The sequence below is a fragment of the Adiantum capillus-veneris genome, chromosome 15 (genome assembly GCF_014529385.1).
Source record: "Adiantum capillus-veneris isolate H3 chromosome 15, ASM1452938v2, whole genome shotgun sequence".
NCBI lineage: Eukaryota > Viridiplantae > Streptophyta > Polypodiopsida > Polypodiales > Pteridaceae > Adiantum > Adiantum capillus-veneris.
The window spans coordinates 45,824,489-45,841,468 of record NC_140945.1 but is presented as its reverse complement, the minus strand read 5'-3'; positions in this window follow the sequence as shown (position 1 = coordinate 45,841,468).

Sequence of the window (16,980 nt, the reverse complement as noted above, 5' to 3'; positions counted from 1 at the left end):
TGCTACCAGTTCTAATAAAAGGTATTTAGCCGTGTTCTCACCTCATCATCAAATGTCGGTTTTGCTCATGCTCATTGCTTGCTAGTGAGCTAGCCCATCTTTGCCTATAACTTGTCATTGTATAGGCTAGAGCACCTCTAAATGCTAAACCACAGCTTTGCCTACAAGCGAATGTAGGAAGCGACAACCCAACACCTTGCTATCCTTTTACACATACATGACAAGATGTGCCTTGCTAATTTGCAAGCTTTTTCTACATTTGTATTTTGCACTTACACAAGCATCGAATCTTTTGCACGCACAAAATGATTTCCCCACACAATTGTGAACTCCTCTCTAGAGACAACACAATGATCTTACGAGCACGAGAATTAGACATTGCCACTTAAGTGGTAACCTTTCTCATGATGAACAGACATCAGGAGCTTGACTTTTTTTATCCCAAGGGGGGATCATTGCCGCCAGACTTACATGCTTTCATAATCAATGATTATCGCATAAAAAGAAACATGAAGGACCGACGCATGAAGAATGAACCATGAGCCCTATGAACAAAAAACTACCCTCTAACCTTGCATGAATGAATCCAAGTGTGATCCAAGAATGACAAATCTTTGTAGAACCATGTCTTGATGTATCCAAACGTGAACTCATTTCATTCATTAAAAGGATGCTCTTGTGATCCATGAGCTAATGAATCCATTGAGAACTAGCCATGATGTATCAAGCATACCTAACATGAATCTAGGTTTGGGGGGTGTTTGTTAGAGTAAATCTAGATTCACCTATAGGAACCTGCTCTATCTATTTGGTCCTATGATATATGAGACATATATACCATCACATGACCATGACCTCTCACCCATGTGAAGAGCCAAGCCACCTAGTTATCCCACATTGAATGCCAATGAATGCTAGTCAAGTGACACACATCATTGACTACATTAGCATTCCCATCTCCAAGTGCTCAATTGATCATCAAGAAATCTAGCACATTTACACTTTACAATAAGTTTGTGTCTAAGTGTTGTCTCATCTAATATGATTAGGTTATGCCAACCATGAACGCCACTAATCTTAATCCACCATGAACTAACCCTAATCCCCACACAATCCCTCTCTCCCACTCTTCCTGTCTACTTTCTATTGTATGCAGTGTTCACTTTCTTGTGGAACCTACATCTGCTTCTAGACTGGTAGAGGATAAGCGGACAAGGGCAACAAGGACTACACCCAACAATAGATCTTGGTGGGAGATCAATGCCTTGATATACATGACACACAATTCTCTTTTTTCTTCATGACAACGAAATTGGCAGCCTGCCATTGCCTAGCTTTCTCGGGGTGATCATGTTCACAACGGTGCAGTAGTCAACTGAGCTTAGCCTTGTGGAAGTTTACCTTTTTGGAAAATTAGCAAGACCACGCATGTCAATACACTTGCAACATCAATAAGACTTGATAATTTTCCAAGAGCTTTAAACACATCCTTTCACAAGTACTATGTAAACTAGGATGTAACCCATACATTGCTCCACCAATGCCAATGGTAGAGATTTCCTTCATGCTCAAAATAATGCTTATGTAGATTTGAATCAAAGGTACTCAATAGAGATGCCATTGGAACTCTAGAGTCTTCAACAAACTTAAAAAATGTGCCTTATGCCTCCCTCAATGCTTCCATATCTGAACCACCTTACAGAGTCTACGTCCACAACGGTGTGCGTCTATAGTAGCAATATGCAATCCTTTGTGAACAACATGGTCAAGTTCCAGTTCCACAAGCATGTTTCAATGTTGAGGGTGTATATCTTGGGCTCCAGATTTTGGATGTGCACATCCGTTTCTATAAATGCTTAAACCAAATACCTTGTCTGCCCTACATATGATGCTATGAAAGATTGCCCTTGTGCATCAGCTGCCTATATCCATAGGAGGGCTCCAAACAGTCGACAAGACAGAAGAGGGACAAGTGGTGATGGTAGACATAATAACCGAAGTGAACCCGATAGTCGACAAAATGGTTGAAATCATATAAGAGATGATGTTTGAATTAGACATAAATGACATGATGATGGAGATCGCGGTAGACATGATCGACATGAGAGAAGGTATGAAAGACGAAGAGACCGAAGCAGTAAGGACCGAGATGATAAAAACTCTAGCTCTTCTAAAAGGCATCAACCACATGAACTTAAGATGTTCAAGGTTTACGAGGTACATTTGCAGGTTTCATGGACCATGACTATTTCTAGTTGGCAGTAATCTGATCAACAAGCTTCCCCACACCAAAGTTTTGTTCACACGACAATTACTACCTTGCCTTTGATTGTCCAATCCTAAAAGCAAGATTCTAGACGAGGAGAAAGTATATATTGATTATCGTCCGCCTGGTGTGACAGCGAATGCGCCATCCAGCAAAAATTTCCAAGCTCTAGCAGACGTGCTGATAAATAGGCCGACGGGTTTCGAAGCAAAGCAGAGAGGAGATATCAAGTTCAACACATGGTTTTAGCCTATCTTGGATATCTATACCCGAACTTCCAGAACCAATTTTCCCCATATTCCTTTGTTAGTCCTACTAGGCCGTGAAATCTATGTTAGACTCAAAAATTTCCCTGATCGGATTCCTGTAGCTCATTCTGCAAGAATTTTGCAAAAGTAGGCATGACCGCCTAATTTAGGCTTTTGGCTTCCATCTTTTGATTTTATTGAAAATCTTTGTGCTTGTCCGCCTTGTCTTTTTTATCACCATCGTGTCTTCCGTTTTTCCATCTAAGCTTCCTTGCTATTTATTATTAAATTTTGACCTGTTTATTTGAAAAAATCAAAGAAAATAACAAAATGCTCTAAAAAAGTAAAGTGAAAATCCAATAATTAAGAAAATCCATTGAAAAACACAGCTTTATTGTTTTTTTTACTATTTTTAAGTCTCATTATAAATAAAAATGATGAAAAATACCCAAAAAGGACTATTTTTTAATGATTTTTTGATAGTATATACACTATTTACACTCATCGGGAAGATATTATCAATGAATTTTTCCTTGATGATGAATTATTAGGGCATTATTAGGTAATTTTGTAGAAAATCATACGTTAACATCAAACGTTTTCCTCCCTCTTCAAACATTGCCCTTAATTACTTAGTACTTAGTGCCCTTCCACCCCTCCTAGATGGCGTACTCCGAGACGACTGTGTGCATGGGTAGAACAATCGTGTCTATGCATAGCCGTGGTCGGCTCTACAATGATTTGAAGATCAATGCAATTCAAACCACTATGATGTGCAAGAGCTGGGTCTTGAGTAATTAACTCAAGGGTTTCTGATGTCGAGGTTTGCTGTTGATGTCTTCCAAAGAGCAAATCTTGTAGCTTGTGTGCTCTCTGTTTGATTGTACCATCAGGATGCTTCAGCACATTGATTGCTTGTGCTTTTGGTAGCACTTTTGTTTGTTTTTGAGTTTTTCCTCGCCATTGGTAACTTGATTTGCTTGTTGCTGTATGGTGTGGTGGAGTCTTTTGAGACTTAACTCGCCATTGCTTGATTGGTTTTACGATGTGTGGAGAAGATAAGTGCTCCTTTTTCTTCCAAACGAATGTCATGCTAGGTTCCTCCCTCGGGGATGCTTGTCTTTGTGTTTTAATCCTTGGAACCTTCTTTTGTTTTGTCGGTGAAGTTTTAGGAACCCAAATCTGAATCGGCTTATCCTTAAGCTATGCTTTTGGTACCCAAATTTTCCTGACTCCTTGCATGCTACTTGTAGCATTTTCTTGTTGAGGGGATGGAGAAGATTCACTACTTCGTGGTTTGGTCAGTTGATTGCTTCTTTTCCATTCCTCCTTGCTTGGTGCAATTGGAACAATGAGTTACCCAAATTTTCCTGACTCCTTGCATGTTGCTTGTAGCATTTGCTTGTTGAGGGGATGGAGAAGATTCACTACTTCGTGGTTTGGTCTGTTGATTGCTTCTTTTCCATTCCTCCTTGCTTGGTGCAATTGGAACAATGAGTTACCCACCTTTAGGTGATAGCTTTAGCTGATTTGTATCCCAATCTGGTACTTCTTTGTATGTCCGCATCCAGGGAATTACAAGAATCATCTGTCATTCATGTGTTCATCTAGTGATAGCCGTTTTTTGGCTCTCCGTAATTGCCATAGTGAGTTAACCCACCTTACCAAAATCATCCAAACACTGTGGCTATCCCTACCATTTCACTGTATATAGGTGTGTGTGAGTTAGGGGACTTTTCCCATATCTTCTTAAAACCCTCAATTAGCTAGTCACTGGGCTAGTTGAGCCAAAAAAATAAAAAGATAAAAAAGATAAAAAATTATAAGTATATTATGGCCCATTTGTGTGTAAATATTTCATTGTATATAGGGCCTAAATAAAAGGATTTTTCATAATTATTTTGGTATTTATTTAAATATTTCTACCTATGGTGTGTTATTTATGCTATGTACATTGACTCACCATTACCATATTTTTTCTTACCATTTTTCATACTCTTTATTCCATATAAAAATAATTTCATGCAAGCTTCTCTTATTTTTGGTGTAACTCCATCCCAACAAAAATCCAAAAAAACTAGTTCTATATTTTTTCACTATTGTGATTTTTTCCTTCCTACATCTATTCTCTATTACTCTCATAAATTAGACAAAAAAAATATTCATCTTTTTATGGTAGACTTATAATGAGAGAGATTTATTTTGACCCCTTTATATTTTTTCCACCTATATTATTTATATTTGACATGTACATATTTTTTTAGACCCCTCAATATTTTGATTTTCTTAGTTGTACTATTTACTTATATCATGATCTCAACAATATCTTCAATTATAGACCTACCAAATAAGGTCAAGGGTATGTGCCATGCATGCATGCACCATGGGGGGCTCACTCTTGGAGGTATTCAAAAGAATCATCCAAAGAAGGACCGCACAAGAACTTTGTGCAGTGGAAAAAAATAGTCGATTTTGCTGAATTTTTAAAGATTAAATGCTCCCTGAATTTGAAAAGGTGATACAAACAAAAGTTGTAGCTCGTTGGTTGAACTTTTACCTCAAATTTTTTCATATGTTTTTGAGCTACGAGATGTGAGCTATGATTTTATTGGTGGTCCCCAGTTTGCCCATGCTATGCAGCCACATTCCCTCTTCCACTTTATCATTTTCCTCTTTCACACACACTTCTCCACTCATTATCCCCACCTCTCTCACCACTCCTCTCTGCACCCTACTCACCTTCTTCTCAACCTTGAAGAATAAGAGAAACCATGGTGAACTCATGTCTCCTACTACACACACTTCCCTTCCAAAATTGACCACCTAGTCTCATTTTTTCTCTTCCATATTACCCATATCTATCAAAAAAACCACAAAATTCAGCCTCTTCTCTTGAAAGACAACATCACGGTGATTGATTACTCATGTTCACTTACTTTGGCTCCCAAGGAAGGTCAAGAGTGGAGAAAAAACGTACCATCAAAGCTAGTGGACCGTCAACAAGCGTCAAAATTGACCCTACTCAAGACACTTGGAGCATCAACATTGTAAGAAATCCATATTTTCTTACCTATTAAGAGTTTTTCTTTCCTTATTTGTATCCTACTTGGATACTCCCATTGTAAAAATCCAATTCCATTTGTAAATCAATAAAAATACTAACTCTACTAATTTACTAACACTAACCTACTATGAAAAGTCCTATCACCTCCACTTCTCTCCTCTCTCTCTTCTTCATCTATCCACACCAACTTCCTCATAATTCCAAGCAAAAGAAATTAGATAAGGGCTGAAAATCTAACCCAACCATGGTTAGAGGAGTAAACCTAGCCCTCAAAATTGCTATAAAAGGAGGGTGTAGCTAGCACGAAAAGGGGAGAGTCATAAGCAAGAGCACTATGCTATAGCTTGAGAAGCCAAGCTCAACCTCTCTAGAAAGAGCTCTTGAGTGGAAGCTCATTGTCTTATGCATATGCATGTGTTGTATTAGGGGTGATTAGCAAGGGAACTCTATGCCATTGTAAGAGAGAGTGATCATTCAATTGAGAGTAGGAAATCTACCATTTCTCCTACTAGTGTAAGCCCAACATTTGTTGAATCAAGGAGGGTGGATTTAGACTAAGCTTGGATACTTTGTCTCTCTTCCAACGTGAAGTATTGGACAACAATGATGTGTAAGTGTCTTGGTGTTTTTTTTAAGTTCTTGATAGCTCGTCTCCGGGCGTTGTCATCAATTTAGCCATAAATCGCACATACTGTAAGAGGGCGACAGGGTGGAGAGGACTCCCCTGGCCTTAAGACAGTGATTGGGGTGGCTTTTCTTGTGATGTGTTGTGGTGTAATTCACTCAAGCTATGTTGAACAAATACTAATCTCACTTTGATTGGTCATGACAGATTTGTAAGAAGATATTAGTGCAACAAGCACCCCCTCCCCCTTCTCTCTCTTTCTTACGTATATAATTGTGTTTGCTTGATCACTGCCGATACATTTCAAAGCAGCCCGAGCACTATCTCTCTCTCTCTCTCTCTCTCTCTCTCTCTCTCTCTCTCTCTCTCTCTCTCTCTCTCTCTCTCTCTCTCTCTCTCTTTACGCGTCCTAGTTCGCATCCAAAACTAGGTGGTGCCCCAAATTTGTGTAGGGTTAGGTTGCGGGTTTGTGTGTGTGTTTGTTGTTTTTTTCCAACCCCAACCCAATTGAGCAGCATGAGAGCCTAGAAGGGTGCTTAGAGGCCACTCTTCTTGTTGCCCGCCCCGGACCGTCTCAAATTGGTTCCCCCACTGAGGAGGAGCGGTTGTGTTAGCATACACAAGGTAAGTCTTCAAAAACTAGTTGTGTTTACATGAACAATCCACCACCTCCTAATCATGCTCATGCAATTCAATTTCATCAGTTTCATTGGGTGCAAGGGATTAGGATAAATGTTAGCATTGATAGAAAAATCTTTTTTCAACAACGTATTGTATTCCTCTTTGGTGCAAAAGCATTAAGAGATATTCTACAATCTCCAAATCCTATTATACTCCCACTTGTAGACTATAATGTCTCTTTTGATGTACATGTGTTTATCTTGTTTTATCTAGGTTAATGAATCAAGAGGACTTGTATTGTACATTCATTCCTTTAGCTAGACAAGACGTGCATGTAATAGTTGGCACAAAGTTACAATTTCAACATGTTTTCCGTCGTATGTTTGAACCTAGGCAAGTAGCGGCTATCAATGCCTCAGTCAATCCGTTCATTTTGCCATTGATTCGCTACGATCTAAGCTTTGACATTTACATTTTCATTCTACTTTGAAATTTGATTTTGCAAAACAAAAAATAAAAAAAGAAAAAGAAATTTTTGAGTAAAACCAACAACATGGATACAACTAGGCAAATGAGTGGCTACCCCTTGTTCTTTGGAGAGCCTGGGGAGGATGCAGAATTATTCTTAGCAAATTTCAAAATGGCTTGCCGTATCAACAGGATAGTAACTGATCAAGAACGTGTAGAAATGTTTGAGGTAGTCCTTTGGAAAGATGCTAGCACTTGGTTTGACTCTTTGCCTGAGAAAGTTAAGGGTAATTACACAGAAGTTTTGAATCGTTTCAAGATATACTTCTTTGATCCCCAAAACACTCAAAAACTATGGCAAGACATTTTTTCTCATAAGCAAAAATACTTAGATGACTACTACTTGTATAAGCAAGAGTTTCTACGTCTTTGGACTCTATGGATATGAAATGTTGCTACCCCCTGGTGATGGTGCATAATTTCTAAAGAAGAAGAGTTTCATAGCCGGACTCTTTCCTGACCTTAAGGTAAAAGTTGAGGTGGGTGCACCTGCTACCTTTGATGCAGCTGAAACTAGGGCTGCTGAGAAATATAGGAAACTCAAGTGCTTAAGGGGGGAGGTTCCAATAGAAGGTCTCAGACCCAAAGGTAAGTCACAAGAATCAACATCTAGGGAGCTTCCTGAGGTAGCGGTGGAAGTGATTGAGAAGTTAAATGAATCTTTAAGCAGCCTCTCAATTCACCTTGCACAAGCTGTAGGTCCAAAGGGACAAGCAAGGAAGTCTGAAGAGCGAGATCCACGACCTAGGAGAGTCTTGCAATGTTGGAATTGCGAAGAGTCTGGACATGGGATGTATAATTGTCCTTGGCCCCGTGGGGAGCTAGGGAGACCTAACTTGAATTACCCAGTGATGAATGTAGGTGAAGGAACTGGTCAACAACCAAGGCTTCTACAAAGACCAAATGGACCAAGACCACCTCCACAAGGGGTAGAAGGAGTTCCACCTTTGCCAGATCCAAATGTGCATGTGGTAGAGGTGAAAAACTCAAATGAGGTTGACATGGAAGCAAATGGCATTAAGCGTGGCCGAGGAAAAGGTAAAGAGAAATAAGGTGTCACATCACAGAGTGACCATGGATGAGGCAAGAAGGCAAAGGAGACCAAGGAAGCTAAGAGGACTCGACGTTGTATCAATCTCCAAGACTTCCCTCTTGGACATGGTATGGCTCCATACAACCTATTGGAAGACATGAGAGGTAAGGGTCCTGATATCTCATGGCCTCAGTTTCTTGCATTATGCCCACAAGTTAGGATGGATTTAACGAAGGCCATTAGCACTAGGAGAAAGATAAAAGAGAGTATTCCTGTTGTAAAAATTGCACATGCTGGAATGAATGAGGATATTACACCTGTGCTAGATTGTTACATCAAAGGAAGATTGGTTAGGAAAGGTCTAGTGGATGGGGGTGCACAAATTTGCATCATGACAGAAGGACTCATGCAAAGACTAGGCATGCACATCCATGAGACACCTGAAATTAAAGTAAAAATGGCAAACAATAGCAAGGCTAGGTGCGTAGGCATTTGTAAAAGTGTTTTTGTGGAGGCCTTTGGCATTAAGAAGGCAGTGGATTTCTATGTCATGTCTACCAAAGGAAATGGTTACCCATTTATCCTAGGAAGACCATGTCTAATTGCGAGCTTTGCAGGATTGGGAGAGTGGAAAGCTAATTTGCATGCATGACAATCATAAGAAGTTTGTCTTTGACATGAAGGAGCAACGCCAAGAGGAGCTCCATGAAGAATCATCTCAAAGTGAGACGGAGGAAGGCTGGACCGATAGCACTTCAGAAGGAGAAAGTAGTGGCAGCATTACTGAAGAGGAGTCTTCCATCGAAGTCATGGGGGTAAGGTTTAATCCAACAAGCAAGAGACCTCTTTCCCAGGTTTGGAAGAGGTAGGTTCCCAAGAGAACCAAAATGTGCAAGATGAAGGAATGTTAGAAGGTATGTTGTCTACAACACTTACAAAGGACGAAAGAGAGGAGTTCAAATGTGTGCTAAGGAATCTCCTAGGCTTTTTGCTAAAGACTACACCGATGTGCGTGGAGTAGATGCTGTTCAACACAAAATTGAGTTGAAGCCAGAGGCCACACCTAAGGCTCAGAAGCTACGAAGGCTAGGAGTCATCAAGGAGCAGGCTTTACTCAAGGAGGTAAGAAAGCTTCTAGCAGCAGGTTTCATTTATCCAGTGGAGAATTCAGAGTGGGTATCTCCCGTTGTTGTCACTCCTAAGAAAAACGGCAAGTGGAGGGTGTGTGTAGATTACCATCCACTCAATGAGGCAACAAAAAGAGATCACTTTCCCCTCCCATTTCAAGATGAGATACTAAATGAGGTAGCTGGTCATGAGAAGTACACTGTGTGTGATGGCTACTCAGGTTACTTTCAAATAGGTATCGCATCGGAAGATCAGTTAAAAACAACCTTCATCACTCCTTGGGGTTGTTATGCTTTTAGAGTTATGCCATTTGGCCTGACAAATGCTCCTGCAACTTTCCAATGTTTCATGAACATGGTGTTTCAAGCATTCTTTGGAAAGTCAATCAGGGTGTTCATTGATGATTTCTGCATTTATAGCTCAAAATCATTGCATCTACAAAAGGTAGAAGAAGGTTTAAAAAAACTTTACGACATGGGAGGTCGACTCAACCCGGACAAGTGCCACATAGGTGAGGATGAAGTGATCTTGCTTGGTCACAAGGTTTTCTATAAAGGTATTGAGGTGGATCCAGCAAAGACAAAAGCTCTCATTGAGCTACCATCACCAAAGAGTCTTAAGGAGGTCATCTCATTCATTCAGAAGGTGAAGTATATGTCACGCTTCATTCACTTAGCCTCAGAGTTACTTCACCCTTTGCAAAAGTTGACACAACAAGTAGAATTTGCATGGTCTGATGATCTTGAAGAGTATTTTTGTAATATTAAAGTCATTTTGTCAGAGCTACCAACACTCATGCCTCCTTGTTGGGAGTATACATTCTTTGTTAGCTCTAGTGCTGGGAAGGAAACAATTGGTGCAGTTTTACTACAACAAGATCCCCACAGTACCAGGATGCGACCCATCTACTTTGCTAGTAGGGTCATGAATGCTTTAGAGAGAGGCTACACGGAGGCAGAACTCATGATGCTTTCTCTCATGTTTGCGGTGAGAAAGTTTAGATCCTACTTGCTACCAAAACCTTTTGTAATTCTTACTGCAGAAAATTTGTTTCCTTGGGTGTCATCTCAAATGAATCTTAGCACTAGGATCTCAAAGTGGATTATGGAATTGCAAGAGTTCCAATACTCTTTCAAGGTAGAAGATACTATGCGTGCACAATTGGCAGGGATCCTTACTTATAGGGTACATGAGAAGGAGATTAAGGTGCCTGAAGTAAAGACCCTATCATTGCCACCACCTAAACGTATTCCTAATGCTTTTACCTTGTTCTTTGATGGAGCTTTTCGACGAGCCACAGGAAAAGTAGGGGGAGGGCTAGTGTTGCTCAACCCAAGTGGGGAGGTGGTCATGAAAGAGAAGGTCAATCTACCAGGTTCAACTAGCAACAATGAAGCAGAATACGACACACTACTTCATGGTTTAAAGATATGCATTGGCCAAGCTATACAACGTGTCATGGTAAAAGGGGATGCACTTCTCATTGTGAAGTAAATTTCAGGCATTTGGGCATGCAAGAATGAAAGCCTAAGGACAAAAGTTCATGCCATTCGTAGATTGTTTAAACAATTTGAAGAAGTGCAACTATATCATATTCCTAGGAAACAGAATGAAGATGCTGATTTACTTGCACAGCAAGTAGCTACATGTGTTGAGAAAGAAGTGCAGGTCATCATGGTGGCAGCAACTGTCAAGCAATCGAGATACCAGGGATTGGAGTCATTGACTCCCATTATTAGCTACATTTTGGAGGGTGAGTTTCCACAAGACTTCACGAAGGCTCAGAAGAGGAGACTCTTAAAGAAGGCAAGCATGTATCTCTTCCTAAAAGGATCCCTCTATCAAAGAGGGAAGGATCAAGTGTGCAAAAGAGTACCAACTATCAAGGAGATTTGAGCCATTCTAAAAGGTTTGCATGAAGAGACATGTGGTGGTCATTTTGCCCAAGATTTAACTGTGAAGAAGATTTTGCTTGCGGGGTATGTTTGGCCAAGTCTGCATGTGGATGTCCAACATTGGTGTAAAAGTTGTCACAATTGTCAGGTAAATGGGAATAGAAGATTGGTTTATGGTCCAAGGCAAATCGTGCTTGCAAATGGACCCTTTGAAAAGTGGGGCATTGATGCTATAGGTCCTCTGCCTAGGACAAAAAATGGTAAACTCTACATTCTAGTGGTTGTAGACTATATGACTAGATGGGTGGAAGCACAAAGTGTGGCAAAGGTAAATGAGAGGACAATGAGCAAATTTGTCTACACTCACATTTGTTGTAGATTTGGCACACCTTTGGAGATTGTTTCTGATAATGGTCCAGAGTTTAGAAAGGGCTTGCTCACAGAAGTCTGTGAAGAACTTCACATTCTACATCGTCATAGTACACCCGACTATCCCCAATCAAATGGTTTGGTAAAAAAAGCTAATGGTGTCATTGCAAGCATCATTAGAAAGATGGTGAAAAACAAGACAAAGTTGTGGGATGACTTCTTGGATGGTGCCTTTTGGGCGTATCGAACCACATATAGGGAAGCCACGGAGTTCACACCATTTCACTTGGTCTATGGTCAAGAGGCTTTACAACCAATTAAGCTCAACATTCCAACAATGCGACTTCATGGCAAAGCAACACAAGATGATCAAGAAGCATGGATGGATCGACTTCTTACCTTAGCTGAGCTTGAGTGGAAAAGAGAAGCAGCATACGAGTGCTACAAGAGGAAAGCCACACAGACGAAGGAAAAGCTTGACAAGAAACTGAAGGACAAAGACATCAATGAAGGAGATCTTGTGCTAAGGTATGACAATCGACTCGATAATCGTTTTGATGCCAAGTTTGAAACTAGATTGCAGGGGCCATACATAGTCAAGAAGGCTTTCAATTAGAGTTACTATCAACTTATGGACTTGAATGGGAAAGAGCACTCCAGGAAGGTAGACGGGTATCGCTTGAAGCCTTATTTGAGTCGCCTTCTACCAAAGGATCTACCAAAGATCTGTCAAAGGGCAACTGTCTCATGTAAGTACTGTTACATGAAGCATGAGTGTAACTCCAGCGAAAATGCCGAGGGGCCAAACAATGAAGATCTCGTCAAGGACTCTGAAGCACTCTCTTTGGAAAAGATGCTCTATGATGGTACATGAATATACCATCATCCTGGGGGAGGGCTAATGATAGCCGTTTTTCGGCTCTCCGTAGTTGCCATAGTGAGTTAACCCACCCTACCAAAATCATCCAAACACTGTGGCTATCCCTACCATTTCAGTGTATATAGGTGTGTGTGAGTTAGGGGACTTTTTCCATATCTTCTTAAAAACCCTCAATTAGCTAGTCACTGGGCTAGTTGAGTCAAAACTATAAAAAGATAAAAAAAGATAAAAACTTATAAGTATATTATGGCCCATTTGTGTGTAAATATTTCATTGTATATAGGGCCTAAATAAAAGGATTTTTCATAATTATTTTGGTATTTATTTAAATATTTCTACCTATGGTGTGTTATTTATGCTATGTACATTGACTCACCATTACCATATTTTTTCTTACCATTTTGCATACTCTTTATTCTATATAAAAATAATTTCATGCAAGCTTCTCTTATTTTTGGTGTAACTCCATCCCAACAAAAATCCAAAAAAAAACTAGTTCTATATTTTTTCACTATTGTGATTTTTTCCTTCCTACATCTATTCTCTATTACTCTCATAAATTAGACCACCAAAAATATTCATCTTTTTATGGTAGACTTATAATGAGAGAGATTTATTTTGACCCCTTTATATTTTTTTCCACTTATATTATTTATATTTGACATGTACATATTTTTTTAGACCCCTCAATATTTGAATTTTTTAGTTGTACTATTCACTTATATCATGATCTCAACAATATCTTCAATTATAGACCTACCAAATAAGGTCAAGGGTATGTGGCATGCATGCATGCACCATGGGGAGCTCACTCTTGGAGGTATTCAAAAGAATCATCCAAAGAAGGACCTCACAAGGACCTTGTGCAGTGGAAAAAACAGTCGGTTTTGCTGAATTTTTAAAAATCCCATTCTCCCCGAAATTGAAAAGCTGATACAAACAAAAGTTGTAGCTCGTAAGCTAAAATTTCACCTCAAATTTTTTCATATTTTTTTGAGCTACGAGCTGTGAGCTATGATTTTATTGGTGGACCCCAGTTTGCCCATGCTATGCAGCCACACTCCCTCTTCCGCTTTATCATTTTCCTCTTTCACACACACTCCTCCCTCTCCTTCCCACTCCCAAACCTGCAACTCCCATGTCCTAATTCACCCTTTTCACCATTGCCACATCTCTCACACCTCCATAGCCTTCATCCTCCATTTCTACACCCTATGTGTCCCCCTTTCTCTCTACATATATGTCCATATTACCATACTCTCTTCAGCTTTGTAAAGAACTTCAAAAAATCAGCAAAAATCCAAGGATAACCTCTGCAAATGAAGGATTTTATCATGAATTTTCCAAGGTTTGAAGATAACATAGCTTCATCGACACGCGTTACTTTGCCAAGCTGACCGCTTCTTCTATCGGTGCTGTAAAGAGGTGAATGTCAACTTCTCCAAGCTTCAACCTTGCTTTACAAGCTTATCCCTTCTCTAACTTTTCTCATCATATATCTCACCATTTGGTGAATGATTTTGTAAATATTTTGTAGTGATAATTACTAACTACTAACCACTAACCTTATTGTAAAATGCACCCTCTACTAGAGTAGGCGCTCCCAAATTATTCACTCAATCCTCTCTCCTTTCATCCTCAATAATTCTCTCCCTTGAACCCACATCCATGTGACTCAAAGGACAAGAGAGACCCACCCTCATTAAAAAAAATAAAAATATGCATAATCTTTTATTCCTTCAAATAAACTTGATTAGGCCTAATCCAAATCGGGGCTTCTAAAACCTATAAATAGAGCCCTTCTCTCCCTTTTAAATCATCACATGATCCCACTACACCACACCATTCTCAACACATAACACACCACTCTTCAAGACTAGTTATGTAGAGTGTGTGCATTGTGAGTGCTCTATTCCATCACTACACATAGGTGCATGGAGAAGCTTGAAGTTAGTTATGCCATCTAGAGAAGTGGAATGATACTATACTCTGCAATCACACTTGTAGCCTAATCTTGTCCATAAATAAGATTCATAGTTTTGGGTGCAATTGTATGCTGCAACTACGACTCTTCTCTCCATATTGACTTGATAAGTTGGCTCATCAGGTGGTTGAAGGTATATTGTCCTTGGAGTTTGTTGTGCCATTTCATGCTTGGTGGTTTGAGGACTTGTTGAACTGTTTGCCTAAAAGGTCAAATTGTAAGAGGGTGCTCGGTGAGAGGGCTCCCGTGACCCTAAGACAATTTGTGTATTGGAAACAAGGTCAAGTTTTGTGTTGTCTCTCTATTTCTCATCAAGCTTTGTGTGCATCTAGTCTTTACAGCTAAGACTGAGTTGCTCAAGTTGATTTGTGCTCTTTACCTCTCTCTGGCGTGGTGAATGTTTGTGTCTGGTGTGTGTGTCTATCTTGCATTCCCCTCTCTTTGTGCGTTTGAGTACAAGGAGATATCACGTGAGTCCTAGTTCCCATCTAGAAGTAGGTGGTGCCCCTTTTCTTGTTTGGTTTCTGGCTGTGGGTTGTTGTTGTCTCTTATTGTGCTTGCCCCAACCCCAATTAAGCAGCACGGGAGCCTCGAAGGGTGTTTAGAGGCCGCTCTTCTTGTTGCCCGCCCCGGACCGCCTCAATGTGATCTACAACAGTTAGCCTTTGCTCATCTAGCTTTTCTAAATCTTCAAGTCTTTCTGACAATTCATGTCCAGTCCACTCAAGATTCCGTGCTATCCTTAATGTCGGCAATAGAAATTCTATTGGCAGTATGGCATCAAGACCATAAACAAGGTAAAGGGTGTAGCAGTTAAAGCTGTTTTGAAGGAAACTTGATAAGCCCATAGAGCAGCATGGAGATTCATTTCCCAGTCTGTCCTTCCTGAACTAACCACTTTAGTCAGCACCGAGCTAAGAATTTTATTTGTATGCTCAGCTTGTCTGTTTGCTTGTGGGTGATAGGGAGCTAATTTGTTATGGATGACCATAAACTCATCAAGCAAATACTCGATTACCTCATTCAGGAAATGAGTTCCCCGATCACTGACAATTTCTATTGGTAGTCTATATCTCGTGAATACATACTCGTATAAGAATGCAACAGTGGTTCTGACATCATTCTTTTGAGTTGCCTTAGCCTTGGTCCACTTGGTCAAATAGTCTGTAACTACAATGATATATTGAGCTTGGGTTCTATAAGCAGGTGGCTGTATTGGCCCAATAAAATCTATACCCCATTTTGCGAAATCTCTAGCCCCCATCATTGGTCTCAAGGACATGCTATCTACATGTGCTGGCATTTTTGCTCGTTGACAAGCATCACACCTTCAAACATATTCTTTGGCATCTGCAAAAAGTTTTGGCCACTATATGCCTGCCATCAAGATTACTCTTGCGGTGGTCTCACTAGAAAAATGACCTCCAGCTAATCCAACATGTTCTTGTTCTATAATCGAAATATAGTTGTCTTCATTTGCACAAGGACGCAAATGTTGATCCTTACCTCTCCGTTACAATTGGTTCCCAATAAGAGCATAGTTTCTTGCTTCAGTTTCAATTGCTCTTTCATATCCTCAGGAAATGTTCGGCTTGATAAGTAAGTAACTAGATAGTTACTCTACTTGGGAACATGTGACATTTAAAAAATGTTATATGAGGTATGGGTGTTTGTTTTTGACATTGAGGGTAATCCTTTACAAAAGATCGAACATCGCTCCTCATGGTCAGCCAAAATACTCCAAGTCTCAAGATCCTTTGCATATTTTGATCTTTCGCAAAGTGAAGTACTACTATGGTAATATGTGCTTGACTTAGGTATTGGGTTTTCTCCTCAGGATTAATGCACAACAACAATATTCCATCTCAATTTCTTTTGTATATCCTACCAGCTAGTAGCTGATACATAGTTGATAGCTCAATTAATCCAATTGTAATAGGAAGTGGTATTTGCGAATCCACTTGAGATATGGTCATCAATGATACCATATTTTTTGACCATCGAGGTATCATTTCGCGGAGAACAGATATGCATATGGTAGATCATCATCTACTCCTTCAGGTGGTTCCCTGAAACAATCCTATACAAATGATCTGCTCTTTGATAAGTGATACCATTTTTCACAACTACAGTGAAATCAAATTCTAGAAGAATGATGAACCATCTCACTATTCTTCATGTGCTGCATGGCTTGTTGACCAAATACAACAAAGCTTGGTGGTCCACAAAGAACACAAACTTGTTGGCTAATGGGTAATGTCTATACATATTAACGGCATAGATCATTCCTAATCCTTTCCTTTTGGTGGTGGTGTAATTCTTTTCCGCCATGTTCAATT